Raw genomic sequence first — 11,110 nt, 5'->3', positions numbered from 1 at the left:
AGAATGGAGGAGAAGGGATTGCGACGTGACCATCTCCCCTGGGTGGGGGATTTCTCTCTTTCTGTCTCTATGTCTCTCTCTGTCTGTCTGGCAAGCGCAAGCGTCCTATAGTGAAAACCTCTCAAAAAAAAAAAACAAAAACAAAAAACAAAAACACCAGGTCCACATGTGTGCGTGCTCAAAAATCTCAAGAGGAGAATGGAGGAAAGGGAATTGTTTGTGGTCACCCCCTTTAGAGGGTGTTTTCTCATTTTCTCTGTCTATCTTTGCACCTTGCTGGCGAGCTCATGTACCCTGTAGCAAAATTTTAAAAAAGAGTGGGGAAAAACACTCTGGCCAAAGAAATGGAAATCATTTTTCTTTTTGAATAATTATTTATTAATTTAGATTTATTTGTTATCATTATTATGTTTTTAAATTTGATCAGAGAGAGACAGAGAGAGAGAGCAAGCTACCAGGTCTGGGCCAGGTCTAGGACTCAAACCACAGTTGACCATGTGGGAATCCAGTGCCTTAACCAGCATGCCACCTGCTGGCCCAAGAAATGGAAATCTTAAGATGGAACCCAACAGAAAAAGCATTTGTCCCTTGCTTTCCACTTGGGTTGTCGGTAGCTACATGATTCCTCGAGAACGGCAGCCAGGTCGGGTCCAGAGGTAACAAGAATGAAAGTCAATGTGCTAACGATGATAGGAGGGGCGACTGGAAAGAGCGTGGACCCTTGGTAACATTGGAGAATTATTGACTGAGTCCTTGAGTGTCCATCTTCATAATTCTTCTCCTAGGAGATAATAGGTGTCTGAACTACTTAAGTAAAATATTAGCCACCACCAAAAGTATTACTAAATAATTCTACAGTATCTGCTTCTCAGGACTATTTGAAGAATTAGAAAAACACCTATAAATAACTAAACAAGTACCTGCCATTTAGTAAACACTTGGCAAGCTTAGATTTGTGACAATTGTTAACAAATAGACTCTCTAGGGAAGCAGTTGTTAATATGTGACTCCCTAGGGTCCTCCTTAAACAGGTTTCTTTAAGTACTTGTTAAAGGTGTTACAGAGGGGGACCAGCAGTTGGCATAATGGCTACGTCGCTGGCCTCCCATGTAGCCGACAGTGGTTCGAGTTCCGAACCTGGTGGCTTAAACTCATGCCGGGTGCGTGTGCATGTGTGCCCAAGATCCCAAGCGGAGAATGGAGAAGGGATTGCGGCGTGGTCATTCCCCCTGGGGGGTGATTTCTTGCTTTCTGTCTCTCTGTCTCTCTCTTTCTGGCAAGTGCATGTGCCCTATAGCAAAAACCTCTCCAAAAAAAAAAGGCATTGCAGAGGAAATTTAAACATTGAGTTATTGCTACGCAGGGCATTTAAATACCATCACTCTGAGATTCCACAAGATCATGTCAATAGATACAAATGATATTGTAAGATTTATTGATCTCGAAGATGGTAGAACTTGGATACGAAGACTCAGTAATAAGCAGACAGTTCTCATTACCAGGGACCGTATGACTTCACTGACAGCCGTCTGTGCCATTGCTTTCTCCTCCCTTGACTGTGAGCCCATTTGACTGATCTTTTTGGCCTGACCTGAATTTCAAATCTGTCGGTATACTTGGTTGTTTGGATTAAACAACTTGCAAGGAAAAGGAGGTTGGAATTGAATCTCTACGATGATTTGCTGAAGATTATAAGTTGTCTAAAAAGTAGGAAAAAGGCCTGAAAATGTGGTAGGTATAGCATCTACTATAGAAATGCAGTTCATTCATTAATACAACCAACATTTCATTTCCTTTGCTAGGACTGGGAAAGCAAAATCACATTAGTCAGGACCCTGTCATTATGGAGTTCAAAGACAATTCAACAGAGCAAGACACTGGAACAAGCATAAACAAAAAGCTACTTACTGTAATTGCCAAAGTAGTAGTGACCACTACAATGACGCAACCAGTTTGACTACTGGACTCTCTATTATGCATGGTTACCACTGACTGGGCCCTCCCATGACCCAAGTCCTGTCCTAACTATCTTGCATATGCTGTCTCTCTTGATTTTTGTAGCAATTTTTTACGGTCAGTCCAAATGTTATACCTGTTTAAGGGATGAACATATTAAACTCCAAATGTACACAAATAGTGGAGGAGCTACCTGCATTCACATCCAGGTATTTCTTTTTTTTTTTTTTTTCTCTTTCACCAGAGGTCTTATGTAATTGCCAGAGACAGAGAGAGAGAGAGATACAGAAGTGGAGAGAGAGAGGGAGGAAGAGAGTGAGAAAGCACTCCCTATGGGAAATAGTTATGTTGTAATCACTTCTCCATTTTTCCCTCCCTTTGAGACTTGGAGTAAGGATACACGTGCTCCAGAAGCATTTCCCAAGCTGCTGGCTCTAAGACTTGAATCATGCTCTGGGCCATAAGGGATCCAGTCACGTTTACCATCACACAATGGCCCCACATCCAAGTATTTCTAATTGCAAAGCTCATAATCCTAACAATTAATCTGTGATAGAGATTCAAACAGGGTACAGTGGAACTTGAAAAGGAATGAATTGTTCATTCTCCCCAGGAGTATTAACATGGAAGGAAGAGGGAAGAGGAAGGAGAGAAAAAGACTTTAAATAGAAAGTAATCATTTGTGGAAGTTCAAGTTTGTGGAGAAAGACTTCTCAGAAGAAAATGTGTAGTGTGCAGTTCTTCAACCTTTTTGTTACCTAACTTGAAAGGGGGAAAAAAAACGAATGAAGGCAGAATGATATCTGGATTGGCTCATTGCCCCTGGAAAACTACAAGTTCCAGTGCAACTGGAGCCTCAGGGACCTGGGAAAATTATTAGAGTTGTTTATTCTGCCAAAAGTACTTGACATCTCATGAATAAGAGGCTTTCTATGAATACAAAATATTGTGATTATCTACATTAGACCAGGGAAACATTATATTCAAAGAGAAGAGAAGTCTGAACATATTTATTTAGCATATGAAACTGGGCATTCATGCCAAAAATAATTCAATATCGTGGAGCCTACTTAGGCAAGGTCTGCACTAACACAACAGAACATCTGACACAAGATTTGATGGCTGTCATTTATGCCAACCAGTTCTCCTCACAACCACAGTTGGTTTATGAGACCCTCTTTATCCAGCCTGTCTCACTCTAGGCCCATGGCATCATTCTAGCATTCCACTTGCTCCGTAGTGTTTTGTTCCACGATTCTCACAAGGAAACATTTTAACCCAGGAAAGTTGTGGCTGACATTACGAAATAAAAGAAGTAAAATAAGTTAAGATTTTGCCTATTTTTGAATTCAGATAATATATATGTATATGTATATGTATAATTTTTTTTAGGGTTTTTTGCCATAGGGCACATGTGCTCATCAGAAAGACAGAGAAAGAGAGACAGAAAGCGAGAAATCATCCCCCAGGGGGGATGGTCACGCTGCAATCCCTTCTTCTCCATTCTCTCGGGATCTTGAGGGCACACACACACACACACACACTCACCAGGCGTGAGTTTAAGCCACTGGGTCCAGGACTTGAACCGCAGTAGACTACATGGGAGTCCAGCGACATAGCCATTATGCCAACTGCTGGTCTCTCAGATAATGTATTTTAATATTGTCAATTTTTAATTATTTGAAGAATTTAATTATTTCGTGGAGATTTTATTTCCAGGAGATGAGATTTCAAATTAATATATTTTCATTCATTTAAAAGCCTTATTTGACAGGGCCAGCAGGTGACGTGGTGGTTAAGGGCACTGGATTCCCACATGACTGACTGTAGTTCAGTTCCAGACCTGGCAGCTTGCTTTCTCACTTTCCCTTTCTTTCTCTCTGTTTCTGTCTGGTCAAATTAAAAAATAATAATAACAATAACAAATGGATTTAAATAAATAAATGATTCTTTTTTTAAAGTCTTATTTGAGAAAATGATAAGCTGTACTAAAAATTATTTGATTTGATATTCTTAAAAAATAATTTAAAATTATCTCCCTCACAACAGAAATGTTTTCATTTAAATTGGTATTAGTCAGTTTAAAAACTAATACTATCACATGGAATTTTGGGTATACAAGCACATTAATTCATTTTTATAGCTTTAATGGTGGCTAATTAAAGTGAGCTTTTTTTTTTCAGTTGTAAAAACAAAAACCAACTCTCAAATTAGCCATAGTGACCCTCTTTCCGTTTCACAAATAAGCCAAGTTCATTTCATTCTCTGGGTATCTTCAGTTCCTGTTTCTAATTTGTTGTATATTCTTGCCATAAATATTTGTTTGATTGTGTATATTCTGGATACTGGATCTTTTTCAGATATGTAATTTGCATATATTTTGTCCCACTCTGTGGTTGCCTTTTCACTTTCTTGATAATGTCCTTTGATCCACAAAAGTTTCTACTTTTTATTAAGTCAAATTTACCAATTTTTCTCTATTTTTGGTTGTGCTTTTGATGTAATATCTAAGAATCTATTGCTAAATCCAAGATTCCTATGTTTTCTTCTAAGAATGTGAGCACAGATACTCAAACACATGTACACACATGTCCATAGCAGCATTAATCATAATTCCCAAAGAGTAGGAACAGCCCAATTACCCATCAACTCATGAAAAACAAAATATACATACAATGGAATATTACTCAATAATTAAAAGGAATGATGTATTAATCCTTGCTACAAGGATTAAGCTTAAAAACATTATGCTAAGTGAGAGAATCCAAACACAAAAGGCATGATATGATTCTATTTATATGAAATGTCTAGAGCAAATAGAGAGAATTCAGATTGTTGATTGCCAGGAGCCAAGAGAAGGGAGAATAGAAAGCAACTATGGGACCAGTAGGTGACTTGGTAGTTAAGGTGGTGGATGCTCCCATGTGACCAACCATGGTTTAAGTCTCAGACCTGGCGGCTTGCTTTCTCACTTTCCCTCTTCCTCTCTCTGGTCAAACTAAAAATAAATGAATGAATAAATAAAATTAAATAAATAATTTTTTTAAAAAATGTATGCAACTGCTTAATGGGTGTGGGGTTTCTTTTTGTGGTGATGAAAGTATTTTGGAACTAGATAGAGGTGAGTGTACTGAATGCACTAAATTATTTACTTCCAAATGGTTCATTTTAGGTTATGTGAATGTCACCACAAAAGGAATTACAAAGACCAAAATTGAATCTCTATTTCCTCTCTGAAAGTTAATAAGTTTGGTGTGCTTTTAATTCTTTTCTCTCTAAATTTTTTTCTAATTAAAAAAATAATTATTTATTTAATTAAATTATTATTATTATTATTCAATCTGACCAGAGAGAAACAGAGAGAGAGAAAGGGAGAGTGAAAACAAGCCATCAGGTCCGAGACTCAAACTGTGGTTGGCCACATGGTAGTCCAGCACCTCAACCACGATGCCACTTGCCGGCCTCACTTCTTCCTAATTTTTATGATGCTATTTAAGATTTTAGGGGGACCAGCGGTTGGCGTAATGGCTATGTCGCTGGACTCCCACGTAGTCAACTGCGGTTTGCGGTGGTTTAAAACTCACACCAGGCGCGTGTGTGTGCATGCCCAAGATCCCGAGAGGAGAACGGAGAAGGGATTGCGGCGTGGCCATCCCCCCTGGGGGGTGATTTCTCGCTTTCTGTCTCTCTGTCTGTCTGTCTGCTATAGTGCACGCGCCCTATAGCAAAAATCTCTCAAAAAAAAAAAAAAAAGATTTTAGGTACAGGGGCCAGCAGGGGGTGTGGTGGTTAAGGCACTGGAATTCCCACATGACCAACCATTTTTTGAGTCACTGACCTGAAGTCTTGCTTTACCTCTTCTCTCTTTTTTAATCTCTGTCTTTCTCTGGCAAAAGGCATGTGAAAAAATAGTAAGAAGTAAATAAATTAAATAATTCTTAAAAAAACATTTTAGATACAAATCATTAATTTTTATTTTTTTATATTTTATGTCTTCTATTTTAAGACTTAATATTTGCATTATGTTTCACATATGTATTAACAATGATTATCTAGACTTACTTGTAGGTATTCTGATTTTATTGTTCATGTTTGAAGAAAATACCATGTCTTCTTTGTTATCTTTTTTCAAAATTTGCAAAGAGGGCTCATGTGTGTGCCTAAGAGAGACAAAGAGGGAGTGAAAGAGGGAAAGTGAAAGAGCATTCCCACATAGAAGTGAGCACATTATAACCTCCTTCATTTCTCTTCTTAGGATTTTTGGGCATGCATACACACACACCCAGTGTGTTTCTCAAGCTACCAGGATTCAAACAGCACAGATGGCCATGTGGGATTCAAATACCATAACCACCATGCCACTGGCTGGCCCTACTAGCCTTTTTAATTCTTAAATATGTTACAGTATTTCTTTAAACAAATTGTGTGTGTGTAACATTTTCCTTGATGCTTTTCATTCCTGAGATATTTTCACATATGAATGACTGGTTAAATTTAAAACTCTTAGAGGCCCACTCTATGGCCTACTGGTTAAGTGAGCTGGATCCCACATGACTGACATTGTTCAAGTCCCAGATATAGTGGCTTACAAACCATGCTGAGTGTGTGTGTGTGTGTGTGTGTGTGTATGTGTGTGTGTCCAAAATCCCGATAGGAAGGAGAAACAGAGAAGAAAGGATTTCAGTGTGACCATTTCCTGGGGAAAGGAGGAACACTTTCTCACCCTCCATCTCTCTGTTTTTCTGTCTCTCTCTGGTGAATACACGCACCCTCTGGCAAATTTAAAAAAAAAACAAAAACACTCATTGGACCCCCTGAAAGATGGAATAGATGTACTTTTTCTGATTTTTCATATCAAAACAAACAAACAAACAAAAAAAAAACCAACAGAAATCAAAAGACATAATGTTTAATACATTATTTTTAAAAAACAAAAATTAATGTAAAAAGTCTTGGTGGACAAAATATAAACATTTTAATAAAAGACAGAATCTGACAGGGCAAGATTAAGGTGAGAAGAGTCTAACACCAGATTCCCCCAATATAAATATTTTTCATTTTGTATATAGTGAGTTATAATTTAGCAATTTTTATTTTTAAAAACAATGTAGTAAAAATTGTTTCTCTTGGTTATTGTCTTTTCTGTTCCTTAGAGTTTTGTACCTAAGAGTTTCATTTGCCTTAACTTACTTCTGGATCTGCTTAGGACACTTTTTTCACCCCTTAATTCTCAAAACTCCCAAAAGTTCATTTGATGTCGTGGTTCTCAAAACTGGCTTCTCATTAGACTCTAATGTTACTAAATAAAATGTAATACTTGTGCTCCACACTCAGACCAATTGTATCAGGATCTGTAAAAGTGAAACTTAGGCATCAAGATTTTTTCATTTTCTTTCTTTTTGTTTGTTTGTTTTATTTAGTTTACTTATTTTTCCAACAGAAAGACTGAGAGGAAGAGAGGTACTCACAATAGGATCTGAATGCTGCAATCTACCACATGGATCAGCCAGCAGGTGACAGGCAGTGGATGCCTGGCATGCTTAGGGGGGTCTCAGAAGACATACTGACGACATTTCATGTGTGAGTCCAATTGCATTATCATCGTGCCACCAATGGCACTGGCCATTAGGATTTTAAAAAGCTTTCTAGGAGATTCCAATATTTAATTAAGGTTGAGAATTGTTGCCTTCTTTTTTTATTCCTATAGAGTAGAAGAATTAAGAAAATGGACCAACTAGTCAGAATGTGTGAGTTTAGCCGTTGGCTTTGATTCCTTAAATAGGTTGTCTAATATTTCTGATAGCAACATTTCCATCTCATGGCGTTGTCCAGAAGATTTAATGAAAAGGCACGTGTAAATGCTAACCACAGTGCCTGAGTCTTAGTAAACCAAAAAAGCTGGCTGGCACTGGTGCTGAAGATGGGGAAAGGAAGAAGCAGCACCTATACTTATTACTGTGAATGAGACTGTTGCCAACCTGATATCCTCTCTGAAATGTGAACATGTCCATAGACTTGGTCTTCGTATATGAACTTGTTTATTTACTTTGTCTTATATTCAGTGAGCCCATTTACTCTAAAAACACAAATACTTCTTTAGTTTAATATACAATTTTTCTCTCATATCTTTGATTATTTTCTCTCCTTCTGGTTTGTTTTCTTTTTCTGGTAATATCTATAGTTCTCCTTCCCACTAGATTTGTATTTATTTTCCTTCTGATTTCTTGAAGAATGTTTTTTAGTTTCTTTCTTTTTAATATGAAAATACATAGGCATACTTTTACAAGTCAAAAACTATAATCTCTTGAAAAACATGACAGCAACCCATGTACTACTTGTATTTATTCTCTCCAGAAACTATTATAAGCTATAACTATTATTATTTTCTTACGGTATTGCCTAAACATTCCTAAATGGCATGTCTTTAGAATTTTCATAAATTTATTTATTTTTCAATATGTAACACATTTGCTTTGTTCAAAAGTTAAATAGGGCCAGATCATGGTGTGGTCATTAAGCGGGCTGGATTTCCCATGGCTGATCACGTGATTCGAGTTACAGACCCAGTGGCTTGAGAAACATGCCAGGTATATTTGCATGCATGCTCAAAATCTCCAAAAGAAGAAGAAATAGAGGAAAAGGAATTGCAGTGTGACTATCCCCCGTGGAGAGTACTTTCTCACTCTCCCCTCACATCTCTCTCCAGTGACTGTATGCACCTTTTGACAAATTGGAAAAAAAAGTTAAATAAATAAGTTTCCAGCTTCTTGGCCCTTGCAATAATTTATTCAATATGACTCTAAAAACACAGGCAACAAAAGCAAAAATAGACAAATGAAACTACACCAAATTAAAAAACTTCTGCATGGTAAAAGAAACAGTATTTTGAAAAACAACCTATAGAATGGGAGAAAATATTTGCAGATCATATATCTGACAGAGTTAACATTAAAAATATACAAAAATTACTACAACTCAATAGCAAAAACCAACCAACTAAACAAGAACTTTAAATGCCCCAAAACAATAACAACAAAGTGCAGGGCCAACCCTGAAGCTTAGTAATTAAGGAATCTGGAACTCACATGGCTGACTATGATTTGAACCTGGCCCCAGCACCTTTAGAAACATACCAGGTGCATGTGTGTATATGCTCAAAATTCCAACAAGATAGAAAAATGGAGGAGGGATTACAGCATGACCACACTCTACTGAGGGGTGTTTTCTCTTTGTCTCCTTGTCCCTGTCTCTCTTTTGTAAGCACACGCACCTTCTGACAAATAAAACAAACACCAAAACTAAAACTAAAACCACCAAATAACATAATTTTTAAATGAACAAAAGATATGAATAGATATTTCTCCAAAGAAAACATACAAATGGCCAATAAGTATATAAAAATGTGCTCAAATTACTAACTGGAAGGAGAATATGAATTAATATTACAATGAAATATCACCTCACACCCATGAGAATAGTTATTATCAATAAAACAAAAGGTAACAAGTGTTGATAAAGATATGGAGAAAAGGGAACCCTCGTGTACTATTGGTAAGAATATAAATCAGTACATCCAATATTAAAAACTAGTACAATTTCTCAAAAACTACAAATAAAATTATTATATCATTTATATTTTAAACTTTAAAAAATTTTTTATTAAATTAAATTAATTATTTATTTGACCAGTGAGAGACAAGGAGATAGAGGGGAAAGTGAGAAAGCAAGCCACCATATCCAGACTTGAACTACAATTGGCCATGTTGGAATCCAGTGCCTCAACTTCCATGCCAACTGCTAGCCCCCATATAACACACCTTTTGGGCATATACTCAAAACAATTGAAACTGAGATCTCAAGGAGATATTTACACTTCCATGTTTATCACAGTATTACTTACAACAACAAAGACATAGAAATAGTATAAATGTCCACTGATGATTAAATGGATAAATGAATAAATATACAGTGAAATAGTATTATTCAGCCTTTATAAAAAGAAAAAGAAATCCTGCCATTTGCTTCAGCATGAATGAAGTTGGAAAACATTATGCAAACGAAATAAACCAAACACTGAAAAACAAATATTATGTGATCCTGTTTATATCAGGAACATAAAAGAGTCAAACTTGAGTCAACTCTATAACAAACAGTTACAGAAGTCAGATGCCATAAGGTTGATCATGGTTTGAATCCTGGAAATGGCAGCTTGAAAAATACAACAGGTACATGTGTGTGCATGCCTCAAATTCTGAAGGGCTGGAGAAATGGAGGAAAACGGATTGTGGTGTGACCAAGTCCCATTAGGGGGTTCTCTGTCTCTCCCTCTCTCTGGTGGGTGCATGCAACAGAAAAATAAAATAATCAAAGTCATAGAAGCAGAGACTAGAATGGCAGTTACCAGGGGCTATTGACAAGGTTACCAAACAGCTCCTTATAACAACCATTCTAGTTTCTGTTTCTATGAGTTGACTATCACCAGGATCAGGCCCTCATATGCTCAAAGAGTACATATTTTACTTATGCAAAATGAACAAATACTAGAGATCTACTATACAGTATAGTGCATGTAAGAGGTATCATATAATTAAAGTGTTTAAAGTATATTCCTTCTTTAACATTTTTTTTAAAAATTTTACTTATTGCTATTGTTTTAAAATTTGCTATAGGGCAGTGTACTCACCAGAGAGAGACAGCAAGAAAGAGAAAAGAGAGAGTGAAAGTGAGAAAGCAAGCTGCAAGCCATGAGGTCTGTGACTTGAACTGTGGTTGGCTGCGTGGGAGTCCAGGGTCTTAACCACAACACCACCTTCCGGCCCCTAAAGTGTATGTATTTCTTTCTTCCATAAGAAAGAGAGAGTGAGAGAAAAACAAACCCTCAACAGGTTCTTTGTGCTACAAGTTTCCCAAGCCTCAATCTGCCTGGATTACAGGCACATTTCTGCTGTATGTGTACAGGGAAACCATGGGACGAGAAACCAGGACTTTCTCATGTGGTTTCAGAATCTTGGAACCCTGTGTTACAGTGGTACCACCATATCTGGACTTAAAATTGTTATTATGGCCTAGATCTTACACACGAAATGGTCTTACAAAAAAAGGGAAAGGGAGTAGAGAACTATAAATGATGGTTAAGTTTTGTTTTGTTTTGAGA

Source organism: Tupaia chinensis, unplaced genomic scaffold (genome assembly GCF_000334495.1).
Source record: "Tupaia chinensis unplaced genomic scaffold, TupChi_1.0 Scaffold000007_1, whole genome shotgun sequence".
Taxonomy (NCBI): domain Eukaryota; kingdom Metazoa; phylum Chordata; class Mammalia; order Scandentia; family Tupaiidae; genus Tupaia; species Tupaia belangeri.
The sequence above is the reverse complement of the archived record's forward strand: the minus strand, read 5'-3'. Positions refer to the sequence as shown.